Raw genomic sequence first — 17,996 nt, forward strand, 5'->3', positions numbered from 1 at the left:
AACTGTTTTTGCTGCATCCCATAGTTTTTGGGTCGTTGTGTCTCCATTTTCATTTGTTTCTAGGTATTTTTTTATTTCCTCTTTGATTTCTTCAGTGATCACTTCGTTATTAAGTAGTGTATTGTTTAGCCTCCATGTGTTTGTGTTTTTTACAGATCTTTTCCTGTAATTGATATCTAGTCTCATAGCGTTGTTGTCAGAAAAGATACTTGATAAGATTTCAATTTCCTAAATTTACCAAGGCTAGATATGTGACCCAAGATATGATCTATCCTTGGAGAATATTCCATGAGCACTTGAGAAAAATGTGTATTCTGTTGTTTTTGGATGGAATGTCCTATAAATATCATTTAAGTCCATCTTGTTTAATGTGTCATTTAAAGCTCGTGTTTCCTTATTTATTTTCATTTTGGATGATCTGTCCATTGGTGAAATTGGGGTGTTAAAATCCCCTACTATGATTGTGTTACTGTCAATTTCCCCTTTTATGGCTGTTAGCATTTGCCTTATGTATTGAGGTGCTCCTTTGTTGGGTGCCTAAATATTTACAATTGGTATATCTTCTCCTTGGATCGATCCTTTGATCATTATGTAGTGTCCTTCATTGTCTCTTGTAATAGTCTTTATTTTAAAGTCTATTTTGTCTGATATGAGAATTGCTACTCCAGCTTTCTTCCAATTTCCATTTGCATGGAATATCTTTTTGCATCCCCTCACTTTCAGTCTGTATGTGTCCCTAGGTCTGAAGTGGGTCTCTTGTAGATAGCCTATATACAGGTCTTGTTTTTGTATCCATTCAGCCAGTCTGTATCTTTTCATGGGAGCATTTAATCCATTTACATTTAAGGTAATTATCAATATGTATGTTCCTATTCCCATTTTCTTAATTGTTTTTGGTTTGTTATTGTAGGTCTTTTCCTTCTCTTGTGTTTCCTGCCTAGAGAAGTTCCTTTAGCATTTGTTGTAAAGCTGGTTTGGTGGTGCTGAACTCTCTCAGCTTTTGCTTGTCTGTAAACGTTTTAATTTCTCCATCAAATCTGAATGAGATCCTTGCTGGGTAGAGTAATCTTGGTTGTAGGGTTTTCTGCTTCATCATTTTAAACATCCCTTCTGGCTTGCAGAGTTTCTGCTGAAAGATCAGCTGTTAACCTTATGGGGATTCCCTTGTGTGTTATTTGTTGTTTTTCCTTGCTGCTTTTAATATTTTTTGTCTGTATTTAATTTTTGATAGTTTGATTAATATGTGTCTTGGCATGTTTCTCCTTGGATTTATATCATATGGGACTCTCTGTGCTTCCTGGAGTTGATTAACTATTTCATTTCCCATATTAGGGAAGTTTTCAACTATAATCTCTTCAAATATTTTATCAGTCCCTTTCTTTTTCTGTTCTTCTTCTGCGGCCCCTATAATTTGAATGTTGGTGTGTTTAATGTTGTCCCAGAGGTCTCTGAGACTGTCCTCAGTTCTTTTCATTCTTTTTTCTTTATTCTGCTCTGCAGTAGTTATTTCCACTATTTAATCTTCCAGGTCATTTGTCCATTCTTCTGCCTCAGTTATTCTTCTACTGATCCCTTCTAGAGTATTTTTAATTTCATTTATTGTGTTGTTCATCATTGCTTGTTTCCTCTTTAGTTCTTCTAGGTCCTTTTTAAATGTTTCTTGCATTTTCTCTATTCTATTTCCAAGATTTTGGATCATCTTTACTATCATTATTCTGAATTCTTTTTCAGGTAGACTGCCTATTTGCTCTTCATTTGTTAGGTCTGGTAGGTTTTTACCTTGCTCCTTCATCTGCTGTGTTTTTTTCTGTCTTTTCATTTTGCTTACCTTACTGTGTTTGGGTCTCATTTTCGCAGGCTGCAGGTTTGTAGTTCCCATTATTTTTGGGGTCTGTCCCCAGTGGCTAAGCTTGGTTCAGTGGGTTGTGTAGGCTTCCTGGTGGAGGGGACTAGTTGCCTGTGCTCTGGTGCATGAGGCTGGATCTTGTCTTTCTGGTGGGCAGGTCCATGTCTGGTGGTGTGTTTTGGTGTGTCTGTGTCCTTATTATGATTTTAGGCAGCCTCTCTGCTAATGGGTGGCGCTGTGTTCCTGTCTTGCTAGTTGTTTGGCATAGGGTGTGCAGCACTGTAGCTTGCTGGTCATTGAGTGAAGCTGGGTGTTGCTGTTGTGATGGAGATCTCTGGGAGTTTTTTGCTGTTTGATATCACGTGGAGCTGGGAGGTCTCTTGTGGACCAGTGTCCTGAAGTTGGCTCTCCCACCTCAGTGGCACAGCCCTGACACCTGGCTGGAGCACCAAGAGACTCTCCTCCACACGGCTCAGGATAAAAGGGAGAAAAAATAGAAAGAAAGAAAGGAAGAAAGAAAGAAAGAAAGAGGATAAAATAAAATAAAGTGAGATAAAATAAAATAGTTATTAAAATAAAAATAATTATTAAGAAAATTTTTTTTAATTAAAACAAACAAATAAACAAAAACAAAACAAAAACAAACAAACAAAAAATGGACAGACAGAACCCTGGGACATATGGTAAAATCAAAGCTATACAGACAAAAGCTCACACAGAAGCATACACGTAAACACTCACAAAAAGAGGAAAAGGGCAAAACATAATCTATCTTGCTCTCAAAGTCCACCTCCTCAGTTTGGGATGCTTCATTGTCTATTCAGGTATTCCACAGATGCCGGGTACATCAAGTTGATTGTGGGGATTTAATCTGCTGCTCCTGAGGCTGCTGGGAGAGATTTCCCTTTCTCTTCTTTGTTCGCACAACTCCCGGGGCTCAGCTTTGGATTTGGCCCCGCCTGTGCGTGTAGGTCACCTGAGGGCGTCTGTTCTTAGCTCAGACAGGACGAGGTTAAAGGAGCAGCTGATTCGGGGGCTCTGGCTCACTCAGGCCGGGGGGAGGGAGGGGTACGGAGTGTGGGGCGAGCCTGCGGCGGCAGAGGCCAGCGTGACGTTGAACCAGCCTGCACGCCGTGCGTTCTCCCGGGGAAGTTGTCCCTGGATCACGGGACCGTGGCAGTGGCGGGCTTCACAGGCTCCTGGGAGGGATGGTGTGGATAGTGACCTGTGTTCGCACACAGGATTCTTGGTGGCTGCAGCAGCGGCCTTAGTTTCTCATGCCCGTCTCTGGGGTCCGCGCTTTTAGCCGCGGCTCCAGCCCGTCTCTGGAGCTCCTTTAAGCAGCACTCTGAATCCCCTCTCCTCGCGCACCAGGAAACAAAAGAGGCAAGAAAAAGTCTGTTGCCTCTTTGGCAGGTCCAGACCTTTTCCCGGACTCCCTCCTGGCTAGCCGTGGTGCACTAACCCCTTCAGGCTGTGTTCACGCTGCCAACCGCAGTCCTCTCCCTGGGTTCCGAACTCCGAAGCCCGAGCCTCAGCTCTCAGCCCCCGCCCGTCCCCGTGGGTGAGCCTCTCGGGCTGGTCGGCACGAATCCTCTGTGCGGGCATCTCTTCGCTTTGCCCTCTGCACCCCTGTTGCTGCGCTCTCCTCCACGGCCCCGAAGCTTCCCCCCTCCGCCACCCGCAGCCTCTGCCCACGAAGAGGCTTCTAGTGTGTGGAAACCTTTCCTCCTTCACAGCTCCCTCCCACTGGTGCAGGTCCTGTCCCTAATCTTTTGTCTCTGTTTATTCTTTTTTCTTTTGCCCTACCCAGGTACGTGGGGGAGTTTCTTGCCTTTTGGGAGGTCTGAGGTCTTCTGCCAGCGTTCAGTAGGTGTTCTGTAGGGGTTGTTCCACATGTAGATGTATTTCTGATGTATTTGTGGGGAGGAAGGTGATCTCCGCGTCTTACTCTTCTGCCACCTTCTCCTGAATCCCCAACCATCCTTCTTAACAGCTCCTTTGGAATCTCTCTGTGCTCTCAGCTAAATCCAAACTTGCAGAATTTCATTATGAGAGAGTATTGAGTCAATTCAATTACGCTTGGAATTTGTGGTGGTCTGTCATGTTAGAGTTTCACCTGAGGGAACTGCGAAGTGCATTCATTTTAATTTTACTAAACTCACATGAGGCTCTCCTGATTGAGGAAATTTGGGGAATGGTTTTAATCGTTTTTTTACTTTGTAAAATTGAAGCATAACATACACATAGTAATGAGCAGAAAGCTCATTGATACTAAGTGTACAGCTCAGTGAATTTTCACATATGTATACGCACATCACAACCACCCTTCTGAAGACAGAGAACATTTTCTGCATCCCACAAGGTTCCCTTATGCTTATTTCCAGCCTATACTCCCACCTTGAACTTCTATCACCCTTGATTTAGTTTAGTCTCTTCTTCAACTTCATGAAACGAATCCTAAATGAATCCTATACTCTATAGTCTTTTGACTTTTGTTTCTTTCACTTAGTATAATGTCTGTGTGATTCATCCATGTTGCTGTGTGTAACAGCTTATTTTGTTTTATTGCTGAGCAGTATTGTACTCTATGAATATATCAGAGCTTATTCATTCATTCTCTTTTTGGGTATCTGGGTTGTTTCCAGGTTGGAATTACTGTGAATAAAACTGCTGTGAATGTTCTTGAGTGTCTTGGTGGATCTATGCATTCATTTCTCTTGAATATATTCTTCAGTGTGGGAATGCTGGACCTTTGGGCAGACCTAGGCATAATTTTTATAATTACTGCCAAATAATTCTCCAAGTGACTGACTTTTCTAGTGTATGTTCCTACTGATAGTGTAAGAGTTAAACCTGCTCCACATCCTCACTGTTTGGGACTGTGTCTGTCTTCTAAAAATTTAGCCAATCTGGTGAGGGATTGGTGATATATTCCTGAATTTCATTTAGGGAACATTTCCCTGATAAGCAATGTTGTTTAGCACTTTTTCGTATGTTTATTGGTCAGTTTTCTCTGTGTGTGTGTGTCTGTGTGTGTATGTATGTGTGGAGCATCTGTCTGGTACCCACTTTGAAAAATTTTGTTATTTAATATCCTTCTTACAGGTGTGTGACGATCTTTGTATATTTTGGATGGGAGTCCTTTGTCATCTATGTTTATCACAAATATTTTTCCTAGTCTGTTACATTTCTACTCTTTTAATGATGTCTTTTTATAATGGAAGTTATTTAAGAAAATCAAATTTATCACTTTTCTGTGGATTACCTTGTATCTTATTTAACAAATCCTTGCCCATTATAATATTGGACCTGTTTTTTTTGATTGTGACTCTGCAGATACTTTGCAAATTGTGTTCAAGGAACCAGCATCCTGAGTAGCTAATTGTTAAAGCCCTAGTCAAGTAGTCAACTCCTTCATTTATTTATGAGGAAAGAGTCTTTTCAAGACAATGGCAGTTGCTGTGGGATTGTTCTTGTTCCTTTTCAAAAGGGGTACAGCTATTGTGTTTATTACTGATTCCACTCATTTGCAGTGCATTAAAATCACAGCAGTTCCTAAGATGGATGGATATATCCTTTAACCTGACATTCAAAGCTGAATGGGCTTTTTGGTACCTTGGAATGAACTAGTAAGAACATTTCAGAATGTATATAAGGAAAAAGGGAAGGAAAATCTATCCATAATTAGTTGACAGAGGACTTTTGAGAAGATATAGAAAACTAAAAATATTTATGACTCACAAATTAGGAGTAAAAAGGACTTTAGAATGCTTCAGTGAGCCCTTTGCTGGAAGGGTGGGTTAAGAGCATTAGCTGACCCTGATTCTCCCTAACCTGCCATGTGGACCAATTGAATAGAGTTATTTCATAGAATAGAAGCCAATCTAGGGGGTTTAGAAGACTGAAAAAGTAGAGGTGGCACCAACTGTCTTTCCCTTGACTTCTTACCCTGGAAAGCAAGAATGTCTCAGGACCAGTTAGACCTTGGATTGGATGTGGCTGGCAATGGATGCAATAGCAGTGGCCCTTTTTGGACCTTGGCTTCATGACTGCTGGACCTCTTGGTTCTCTCTCCAACAGCAAAGTCAAGGTCAATTTATCCTCCATGTTGGATATTTTCCATGTGCCTTTCCAGATTCCCCTCTCTACCCTTCTCCTCACTGCTTTTTGCCCTGGGAGCCCGACCTGTGTGGCATGCATTCCAGTTTTTCTCTTGCCCTTCAGCTTCCAGTTGGGTTTGGCCAATAAGGAACACCATCTGGAGATCAATGGGAGGAAAGAGAGGAAAGTGAAGGTAATTATCCCCTCTCTTCAGGGCTGCTGCCAGGTGGCTGTAGCCCAGGCCATAGGTCACAGCCCCTTTCAGGTGGCCCTCTCCACACAACACTTGTTTCAGATTCTGGTAATTGCTCTTTCCCTCCATCTTTCAGTTTGGGGGCATGTACAGCCTCCTACCATTACTTGTCTTAGAGTACTGCACTACCCTTTGTGGCTTCCCTATTTGCTGTCTTTTTGAGTCTCTACACGTAGTTCCATTATTAAACTCTCCTCCAGTGACCAATTTATAGAGTGAAGAAATTTAAATTGTATGAGAGAGTATGTCATGGAGGTTGTTCTTTGACTAATACTTCATCTGAGAAAACATGATGCACACTAGGGAAACTTGAACCATTAAACAGCTCCCATTCTCTTACTATGTTCTGCTCCTATTTCTAGCCTCAAAAAGGGGCCTGATACTTTCTGACACATCTCCTGTAAGGCTGTTTCTTCCCTTTTCTTCTTACCTAGCTCCATATCTTTCAAGTCTCAGCTTGAATATTAATTCCAAAGTTCCCTGAAGAGTGTTACATGCCACTCATTCTTAGCAAGGAGTAATTTGAATAATAGCAGTTAAAAGTTGAAATACATATTTGTACTTTTGCTTTGTTTATGTCTACCCCCTCCCAGCTTGTGGTCCATGGGAGATTTGTTCAGTTTTATTGTAAATAATATTTATAATAATACCACCCAGAATAGTGTTTGGTACATTTTTAGGTGCTTAATAAACATTTTTGAATGAATTAATGATTAATAATCAACCAAATAATAGAATTCAGATGTACTGAATCTTTGCAGACAAATAAATCATGTATCATTAAAAAATAAAATCACTTAACTTTGGGATAAGATATATAATAATAATAGTAGTAGTGATGATAAACAAAACAGAAAATCATTAACCCAAAGTGTATTACCCAAAGATCATCTACATTATTTTCTATTCTATTCCATACTTCATTTTTATCTGTACACAATTTCTGAAAAACTGATATCATAGATGAATTTTTGCTTTCTTTTGGCATTTAAAATGTTGCATAAACATTCCTTATATTTCTAAATAGTTTGAGTAGTTACAGTTTTTAATAACTGCATAAAATATTATAGAGTTGCTATAGTGTGACTATCTTTACCCTGTTGTCTGACATTTAGGTTGTTTTCTATATTTTACTATTATGACTCTAACCTAAATAAATTGCTCCATGACCCTCCAGTATTAGAAAGTTCACTTTTCTTTATTTGTCTAAATCAAATGAAATCTGGCTAGGGCTCCCACCTGTGAAGGTTAATGAAAATACAATCCCAGTCATTTCTGAAACAGTTTCTGTGTCTTTCATTGGTTTTACCAGAAACCTGGGGCTAATGTGGCTCAAGAAAATTAGAGAAGGGTTCCTAACCTCAGCTCATCTTTGTTCTTTTTTTTTCTGTTACAGCCCAATGTGGAGGGTTGGTCCCCATCATCTTGCTCTTATGGCTGCTCCAAATGACAGCAGTGATGACTGTTCACAGAAGCCTTTCCCCACTGGTAGCAGCTCTGATAGGTAGCCACCTTCCCTCTGCTACTTCTGGAGCACTGTACTCAATCATATGCAGTTTTCCTCCCGTAAAAATCCTAAACCCAAACCCTCCTTGAAGTCTTCTGGCATTAACTTGCTCTTCTGGTGGTCCCAGCTTCTGCTCCCATCCTGTGTCAGACAATTTTAATTTCTTCCTTTATAAATCCAGACCTCTCAAACCAAGGCCTCTGTGGGAGTTTACTTTAGGGCAGCTTCTGAAATAAAGAGAACAACAAGAGCTTGTTAAGCACCCAGGAACTCCACTCCAAGAAGAGCCTTGAACTTTATAATATTACAAAGTCATACATGTCTGTTGTGTGAAGGAAGGAAGGGAAAAATATTTCTTATATGTCCTCTAAGAATTAGGCCCATATTCACATTTCAGTAGATTTTTCTATCATGTATATAATGCTACAATACATATCATGTAGTATATCATTTTTCCCCAAGAAATAGGATTCATGGGTCAACTTTTATAAGTGTTTCATTAGTCAGTCTGAAACCTAAACTGCTGTAACAAAGGGAACCAAAAAGTCATAAACCACAGACAAGTTGGCTTCCACTTCTGTAATTGTTGTTATGAAATAATTTAGGAAATTCTTCCACTGAATACAAGGAGAAAACATGGGTCTATGTGGTTAAGGAATATTGGGGAAAGAAGCCTCATCCTCAGCTTCTACTGTCACTGATGTTACAATGATGCTTTTTGCTTATGACCCACATAGAAAAACTGGCCCCACTCTGCTGGGCTCAGAGGATCCAAAGGGCAGCAGCGATTTATCAGTGAAGACATCAGAGAGTTATCAGGAGAGTAGAGTTAAATCAGGCTAGAACCTGGAAGGATTGAGATCCAAAGAAGTGAGTTCCCTGTTTGGGGCTGCTTTCCTTAGGAAGGTGTGTGTTGTTGGTTCTAGAGAAAAGAAGTAAGAGACTGAGAACATGACTGGTTGTCTTGACAGCCCTGAAAGGAATAGAAGTTTGAATTCAGGGCTGGAAAGAGGACAAAAAGGTTCTGGTGAAAATTTCTGGCTTTGGACTCATACTCCATGGGGTTACATTATAGGACTAAAGACAGACCAGAGTAAACAGCCCTGGAAAGGACTGGATTTCCTACAAATACTTTTAATTTCTGAACTAAAAGAAAGTGGTCCCAGATGGCCAGGGGCCCCAAATAGGTGACAAGAACAACATAGACTTGTTACCGAACTCAGGTCTGGCTGCTCACCAGTCGAAAATCAATACCTGTGGAGCTAGTGTTGGTAGAATGGGAAACGTTGCTTCTAATCAGAGAGTTGGTAATACGGGGAGAATGCAGACTCAGCGTCCCCAAAAACCAACTCCCAAGATTTTGCCCAACCATGAGAGTTTTTAAAGGGAAAAGGGAAATAATCTGTTAATCATTGAGATGGGGGTCAGAGTCCTCACCATCCTACACTGCGTGCAGTCTTGTCAACTTCCAGTGATCTTTCTTTAGATGTTATCTTATTCATACAGTTTGTGAGATTATTGAAGGGGAAGCTAGGGAAGAGATCTTGTCATTGGTTAATTACTTATTCTTCATTTCTACTTCTTTGAGCTACAGAAAGAACCAAGAGGTTAAGCAAAATATTGTGTGATCAAAAGATTTAAAAGATGTGATTGTGCTGGAGATGAACAGAGCATGTGGTGCCTGGTTTAAGGTTAGTTACAATATAGCTTTGCTAAAGCGACAAGACAAGGGGCCCCCTGCAGAAAGTTCTTTCCTGCCAAAAGCTGCTTACAAATCCCCGCTTGTTAGAACATCATTTCATTTCTATGGGATTATGGGCAAAGGTCCATCTTTTGTAAATTCTTCCTGCTGACATAGGGCACTGTATTCTTAGAGTGGAAGATGTTGACATGGGTCTGTAGCATCTCTTTGCTGACAATTGTAGTTGCCTGTTTACATATATGGGCAGGACAAGCTACAATTATTTTGATGTGCATAAAGATATAGATTATTTTGAGCAACAGTGTTAATCCCATTCTCTTAAGGCCAGTTCTTGGAACTGCGCTAACCATAGATTCAGTATTGCTCAAGATGGAGCAGCTTATGTCATGGCTGTAGTCTGGTCATTGTGCAGTTAGCTTTTTCCCTCTGGTGGCAGTTATAGAATCTGTTAAACAACTCAGGAATGTACATCAGATACTGAATCTGTGACTCTATTACCCTAATCTTTAATGACTTGAGCCTGCCCTTTTGTGACTCAGGGAGGCCTGGGACATTTCAGCTTTTTGACAAACAAGGGGAAGGGGACATGGAGGTGCCTTTGTACTGGGGGAGTTGGGGCACAGGGTTCTGATCAGTTCCAGATTCTCTCTAGAGAAAGATAATTTTTAGGCCCAAGTTAATTTTACAAACAATTTTGCAAATACAATGTCCGGCATACAATTAAAAAAAATCAGCCACACAAGGTGACAATACAACATGAACAAACAGTAGAAATAACAAACAATAGAGATAGACAAATAGGGGCTTCAAATATTGGAAGGATGAAGCTATTGGACAGAGACTTTAAAAAATATACGTTTATAATTGACAAAATACATGATTATTTTGTCAGAGAATTGGAAACATAGGAAAATATTAAATGTTCATTCTAGTGCTATAAAGTATAATCAAAATTAAGAACACAAGGCCACAACAGTGAGAGGCCCATGTACCGCAAAAAAAAAGAAAAAAAAATTAAGAGGACAAAAATGAGAATAACAGCACATTAGATAAAACTGAGATTTATTGAACAAGAAGATAAATTAGAATATTAACAACAAAAAAATAATGAAAAATAAGAGATTTAAAACAGAGAAGAAAGGATTAAGAGACATAGACAAAAGAATGATAAGGTCTAATATAGATGTGTAACAGAGAAGACCAAACCTGACTCCATATTGCAACTATTCCTTTAGCTCTAACACCTGTGCTCTGTTGCCTGTGCTTAGTCATGCTGGCTCTGCACCTTTGTCTAAAAGAAGTTGCCTGGAGCCTGAAATGTACATGATAGCCCATTCTCAAGGCGCTGCCTCCCAGGCTTGACTTTTAAACATATAACACTTGTCATTCAAATAGAGATAAAAAGTCGAGGAACAGAGAATGACATTTGTCTTATTGGAGCTTTACAGGAATATCATGACCAAAACTATGTGGACAGCTGCAAGAACAAAGGATCTGGCATCCAGAAGTCTGCAACAGGGCTTCCCTGGTGGCGCAATGGTTGAGAGTCTGCCTGCCGATGCAGGGGACACGAGTTCGTGCCCCGGTCCAGAAAGATCCCACATGCCGTGGAGCAGCTAGGCTCATGAGCCATGGCTGCTGAGCCTGCACATCCAGAGCCTGTGCTCCACAACGGGAGAGGCCACAACAGTGAGAGGCCTGCGTACCGCAAAAAAAAAAAAAAATAATGCATAAAAAGAAGTCTGCAACAACAAATCACACCCTCTCCCCTTTTAGTATAAAAGAAGCCTGAATTCTAACTCAGGTAAGACGGTTCTTTGGGACACCAGTCCACCATCTTCTCAGTTTGCTGGCTTTCTGAATAAAGTCGCTATTCCTTGCCCTGTCTCTCGATTCATTGTCTTGACATGCAGAGAGCAGTGTGAGCCTCAACTCGGTAACACACTTGATCAGGGGCCCAGCAGAAGAGGAGAGGAGCAATTAGACAGAAGCAATATTGTCAGTTTTCTCTAGACTGACAAATACAAAAATCTTAAAAGCAGTTAAACAACATAAAATGAAACAACAGATTGTCCTTAAGGGAGCAACATTTAGATTGATAATCGCCAGTCAGTAAAAATCAATGGAAAACAGAAAGTAATGGCATGATGTCTATAAGTGCTGAAAGAATTATATATACAAAAAAAAAAAAACCCTCGAAACCAAAAACCTATCAGCCAATAAACCAAACAAAAAAGCAAACAAACAAACAAAACCCTACAAGAAAGAAGACAAAGACATTTTTAGATGAATAACAACAAAACAAAGCAAATTATTTGACAGCAGATATACACTAAAGAAAGTAACAAAAATTGTTCTTCAAGCAGAACAAATATTTTTGATGAAGGATTGGAGTAGTAGAAGTAATAAAAAGGCAGTGAAAATAGTAAATATGTGGGTAACTTCTCTTATTTACGGTAGAACAATCATGAAAAATTACCAAAGATAGTAAGTATCCGAATAAGGTTGTTAGAAAACTTGACGTACATAGAACACTGTTCACAAAATTTGGAGATTTCACACTCTTTTAAAGTAAGTATGAATAGAATATTGATAAAAAATGCCTATATTTAAGCTATAAATCACATTTCAATATATTTAAAGCATAATATTATAGAGTATGTTCTCTGACAACAATGATATCAAACTAGAAACAAATAACAGAATAAAATGAAAAAAATCCCCATGTTTTTGTAAATTAAGAAATGCAATTATAAATAACTCATGAGTTAAAGGAGAAATCAGAATGGAAATTTGAAAATATTTTGAACTAAATGAAAAAGAAAACACTGCATATTAGAATTTTTGCAGGTAAAGAATAGCCCAAAGGTAGAAAAGAGACTAAAAGTTAACGAGCTAAGAATTCATAGCAAGAAATTAGGGAAAGGACGTCAAGTTATATCCAAAGAGAGTAGAAGAAAGGAAAAAAACATAAAAGTAGAAATTATTAGAATTGACAACACATACAATCAAGAGAAACAATAAAGCTCAAGGTTGGCTCTTTTAAGAAACTAATCAAGTTTATAGCCCTCTACTACACTGATCAAGTAAAGAATGGCAATGGAACAAATAATCAATAGGAGGAATAAAATATAAAAAGAACATTATTATATATACCACAGAAAACATCAGTATTCTGATTGTCATCATGAACAAGTTTATGTCAATAAATTAGAATATTTAGATGAAATAGATTTCTAAAAAAATACAACTTACTTAAATTAGCATAAGAAATAATAGAAAATTAGAAGAGACTTGCACTAATTAAATATTGATTCTGACTAGATGGTTTTAATGACTAATTTTTTGTAAGTATTAAGGAAGAAATAACACCAACCTTACACAAACTCTTCCAGAGACTAGAAGGAACAATTCCCAAACCTTTCATGAGATGAGCATGTTCTTTTCTTTTCTTTCTTTCTTTTCTTTTTTTTTTTCTTTTTTTGCAGTACACGGGCCCCTCACTGTTGTGGCCTCTCCTGCTGCAGAGCACAGGCTCCGGACGCGCAGGCCCAGTGGCCATGGCTCACGGGCCCAGCCACTCCGCGGCATGTGGGATCCTCCCGGACTGGGGCATGAACCTGCGTCCCCTGCATTGGCAGGTGGACTCCCAACCACTGCACCACCAGGGAAGCCTCTTTTCTTTTTTTAAAATTTTACTTCTGGTCCATTTATTTTCGAGTAGTTTACAGCATTATAAAAGTTCAAACACAATGCAAGATCACTGTAATTATTGGAATGTTTAGGATGGACATTTTAGGAAGGGAAGTTCTATTGGAAATTTGTCACTAAGCTGAGAAAGGTAGGAACTCCATCCACCCAACAAATGCCCCACAGAATTGTTCAACAACAATCACATTGCAGAGTTGTCATTTTCCCCCCAGTCATATATGTTGTTACAAGGTATTGAATATAGTTCCCTGAGCTATACAGTAAATCCTGTTGCTTATCTATTTTATGTATACTAGTTTCCATCTGTTAATCCCATATTCCTAATTTATCCCCCCCCTTCAGTAATCAAAAGTTTTTTTTTCTGTGTCTGTGAGTCTGTTTCTGTTTCATACAGATTCATTTGTGTCATATTTTAGATTCCACATATAAGTGATATAATATATTTGTCTTCCTCTGTCAGACTAATTTCATTTAGTATGATAATCTAAACATGGTCCATCCATGTTGCTGCAAATGCAATATTTCATTCTTCTTTATGGCTGAGTAATATTTCACTCTGTGTGTATGTATGTGTGTGTATGTGTGTATACAGATAAATAGATATATCACATCTTCTTAAGTCTGTTAATGGCACTTGTCTTGTTTCCATGTCTTGGCTATTGTAACTAGTGCTGCTCTGAACATTGGGGTACATGTATTTAGAGTTTTCATCCCTTCTGGATATATACCCTGGAGTGGGATTGCTGGATCATATGGTAACTCTATTTTTAGATTTTAAACAAAGCTCCATACTATTTTCCATAGTGGCTGCACCAGTTTACATTCCCACAAATTGTGTAGGAGTGTTCCCTTTTCTCCACACCCTTGCCAGCCTTTGTTATTTGTAGACTTTTTAATGATGGCCATTCTGACTAGTGTGAGCTGGTACCTCATTGTAGTTTTGATTTGCATTTCTCTAATAGTTAGCAATGTTGAGCATCTTTTCATGTACCTGTTTGGCATCTGTATGTCTTCTTTAGGTCTTCTGCCCATTTTTTGATTGGATTGTTTGTTTGTTTGATATTGAGTTGTATGAGCTGTTCGTATATTTTGGATAGTAACCGCTTATCAGTCTCATTGTTTGCCAAGATTTTCTCCCATTATGTAGGTTGTCTTTTTGTTTTGGTTGATGGTTTCCTTTGCTGTGCAAAAGCTTTTAAGTTTGATTAGGTTCCATTTGTTTATTTTTTAGACTAGCATATTCTTGATATCAAAACCTGGCAAGGACATTATTAGAAAGAATATTACAGGCCGATCTTATTCATAAACACAGATGTACAAATTCTAACCAACATATAGTCAGACTGAAACTAGGTCTATAAGAAAGTATGTAAGTTGGGTTTATTAAAGGAATGCAGCTTGAGTTCAGCATGAAAAAAATCTGTATAATTCCCAACATTAGAAAAAGGGGGCAAAATTAACATAGAGAAAACATATACCAAATTACAGAAATATAAAGAGAAAAGAATTTAAAAGGTGCTACTTATAAAATAACAAATATGAAATGCCTATGAATAAAACAGAAAGTACTTGTAAGGCCTCTACCCAGAAAGCTGCAAAACATTATTGAGATAAATAAAAGATCTAGGATTTCCCTGGTGGTACAGTGGTTAAGAATCCGCCTGCCAATGCAGGGGACACAGGTTCAAGCCCTTGTCTGGGAAGATCCCACATGCTGCGGAGCAACTAAGCCCGTGTGCTACAACTACTGAAGCCCGCGTGCCGAGAACTCATGCTCCGCAACATGAGAAGCCACTGTGATGAGAAGCCTGCATGCCACAATAAAGAGTAGCCCCTGCTTGCTGCAACTAGAGAAAGCCCGCGTGCAGCAATGCAGACCCAACGCAGCCAAAAATTAAATAAATAAATAAATAAATAAACAAATAAATAAGATCTAAATAAATTGAGGGTTTATTGTTTGGAAGTCTCAACATATTAGAACTGTCAGTTCTTCTCCAACTGACCTATAGAATCAATACAATTCAAATAAAAATCTCATTTGTTTGTTTGTTTTTTCCTGTGTAGAACTTGACAAGGTGAATTTAAAATTAAGTTGCATCAATTGTAGCTTGTCTTTTCATGCTCTTAACAGTGTGTTTTGAGTAGCAGAAAATTCTAATCCAATCTATTCTTTGCACTATTAATATTTGTGTATAAAAATAACTCAGACTGGATAATAGATCAGTGTGTAAAAATGAGAACTATAAAAAATCTAGAAGGTAATATAAAAGAAAAGGTGGCTTTGGGTTAGACACAGGTTTCATAGATATGATGCCAAAAGTACAATACATAAAGAAAAAATTGATAATTGTACAGTTTTTTTGAAATTTAAATATGGATTTATTTCAATCAGTTTTAAAAGTTACATAACAAAGTGTTTAAATAATGTCAGTGCTCTTCAGTTCTGGATATTTTTGTGAATGTAAAGTATATTGCATTAAACATTTTAAATTCCAAATTTTAGAAGAAAAATAACCTTTACTATAAAGATATTCTAATGTATTTTATCTAAGAAGTTGGAAACGGTTTATTGTGGAGGAAATAATTGAAAATATTAGATGTAACTGATTCTAATTTCTTTAAGTGTGAAATTGTGCATGCTTCTTCCTCTTTTTTATTTTTTATTTTTTTTAACATCTTTATTGGAGTATAACTGCTTTGCAATGGTGTGTTAGTTTCTGCTTTATAACAAAGTGAATCAGCTATACATACACATATATCCCCATATCTCCTCCCTCTTGCGTCTCCCTCACACCCTCCCTATCCCACTCCTCTAGGTGGGCACAAAGCATGGAGCTGATCTCCCTGTGCTATCCAGCTGCTTCCTACTACCTATTTATTTTACATTTGGTAGTATATATAAGTCCATGCTATTCTCTCACTTCATCCCAGCTTAACTTTCCCCTTCTTTGTGTCTTCAAGTACATTCTCTACATCTGTGGCTTTATTCCTCTCCTGCCCCTAGGTTTTTCAGAATCACTTTTTTTTTTAGGTTCCATACATATGTGTTAGCATAAGGTATTTATTTTTCTCTTTCTGACTTACTTCACTCTGTATGACAGTCTCTAGGTCCATCCACCTCACTACAACTAACTCAGTTCTGTTTCTTTTTATGGTTGAGTAATATTCCATTGTATATATGTGCCACATCTTCTTATCCAATCATCTATCGATGGACACTTATGTTGCTTCCATGTCCTGACTATTGTAAATAGAGAAGAAATGAACATTGTGGTACATGACTCTTTTTGAATTATGGTTTTCTCAAGGTATATGCCCAGTAGTGCGATTGCTGGATCATATAGTAGTTCTATTTTTAGTTTTTTAAGGAACCTCTGTATTGTTCTCCATAGTGGCTGTATCAATTTACATTCCGACCAACAGTGCAAGAGTGTTCCCTTTTCTCCACACCCTCTCCAGCATTTATTGTTTGTAGATTTTTTGATGATGGCCATTCTGACTAATGTTGGGTGTTACCTCATTGTAGTTTTGATTTGCATTTCTCTAATGATTAGTGACGCTGAGAATCCTTTCCTGTGTTTGTTGGCAATCTGTATATCTTCTGTGGAGAAATGTCTATTTAGAACTTCTGCCCTTTTTTGGATTGTTTGATTTTTTGATATTCAGCGGCATGAGCTGCTTGTAAATTTTGGAGACTAATCCTTTGTCAGTTGCTTCATATGCAAATATTTTCTCCCATTCTGAGTGTTCCCTTTTCGTCTTGTTTATGGTTTCCTTTGCTGTGCAAGAGCTTTTAAGTTTCATTAGGTCCCTCTTGTTTATATTTGTTTTTATTTCCATTTCTCTAGGAGATGGGTCAAAAAGGATCTTTCTGTGATTTATGTCATAGAGGGTTCCCCCTATATTTTCCTCTATGAGTCTTATATTGTCTGGCCTTACATTTATGTCTTTAATCCATTTTGAGTTTACTTTTTGTGTATGGTGTTAGGGAGTGTTCTAATTTCATTCTTTTACATGTAGCTGTCCAGTTTTCCCAGCAACACTTATTGAAGAGGCTGTCCTTTCTCCATTGTATATTCTTGCCTCCTTTATCAAAAATAAGGTGACCACATGTGTGTGGATTTATCTCTGGGCTTTCTATCCTGTTCCATTGCTCTATATTTCTGTTTTTGTGCCAGTACCATACTGTCTTGATTACTGTAGATTTGTAGTATAGTCTGAAGTGAGGGAGCCTGATTCCTCCAGCTCCATTTTTCTTTCTCAAGATTGCTTTGGCTATTCGGGGTCTTTTGTGTTTCACTACAAATTGCACAATTTTTTGTTCTAGATCTGTGAAAAATGCCAGTGGTAGTTTGATAGGAATTGCATTGAATCTGTAGATTGCTTTGGGTAGTAAAGTCACTTTCACAATGTTGATTCTTCCAATCCAAGAACATGGTATATCTCTCCATCTGTTTGTATCATCTTTAATTTCCTTCATCAGTATCTTATAGTTTTCTGCATACAGGTCTTTTGTCTCTTTAGGTAGGTTTATTCCTAGGTATTTTACTCTTTGTGTTGCAATGGTAAATGGGGGTGTTTCCTTAATTTCTCTTTCAGATTTTTCAACATTAGTGTATAGGAATGCAAGAGATTTCTGGGCATTAACTTTGCATCCTGCTACTTTACCAAATTCATTGATTAGCTCTAGTAGTTTTCTGGTAGCATCTTTAGGATTCTCTATGTTAATATCATGTCATCTGCAAACAGTGAGAGTTTTACTTCTTCTTTTCTAATTTGGATTCCTTTTATTTCTTTTTTCTTCTCTGATTGCTGTGGCTAAAACTTCCAAAACTATGCTGAATAATAGTGGTGAGATTGGACAACCTTGCCT

This window comes from Mesoplodon bidens, assembly GCF_964165515.1.
Source record: "Mesoplodon bidens genome assembly, chromosome: 11".
NCBI classification, from domain to species: domain Eukaryota; kingdom Metazoa; phylum Chordata; class Mammalia; order Artiodactyla; family Ziphiidae; genus Mesoplodon; species Mesoplodon bidens.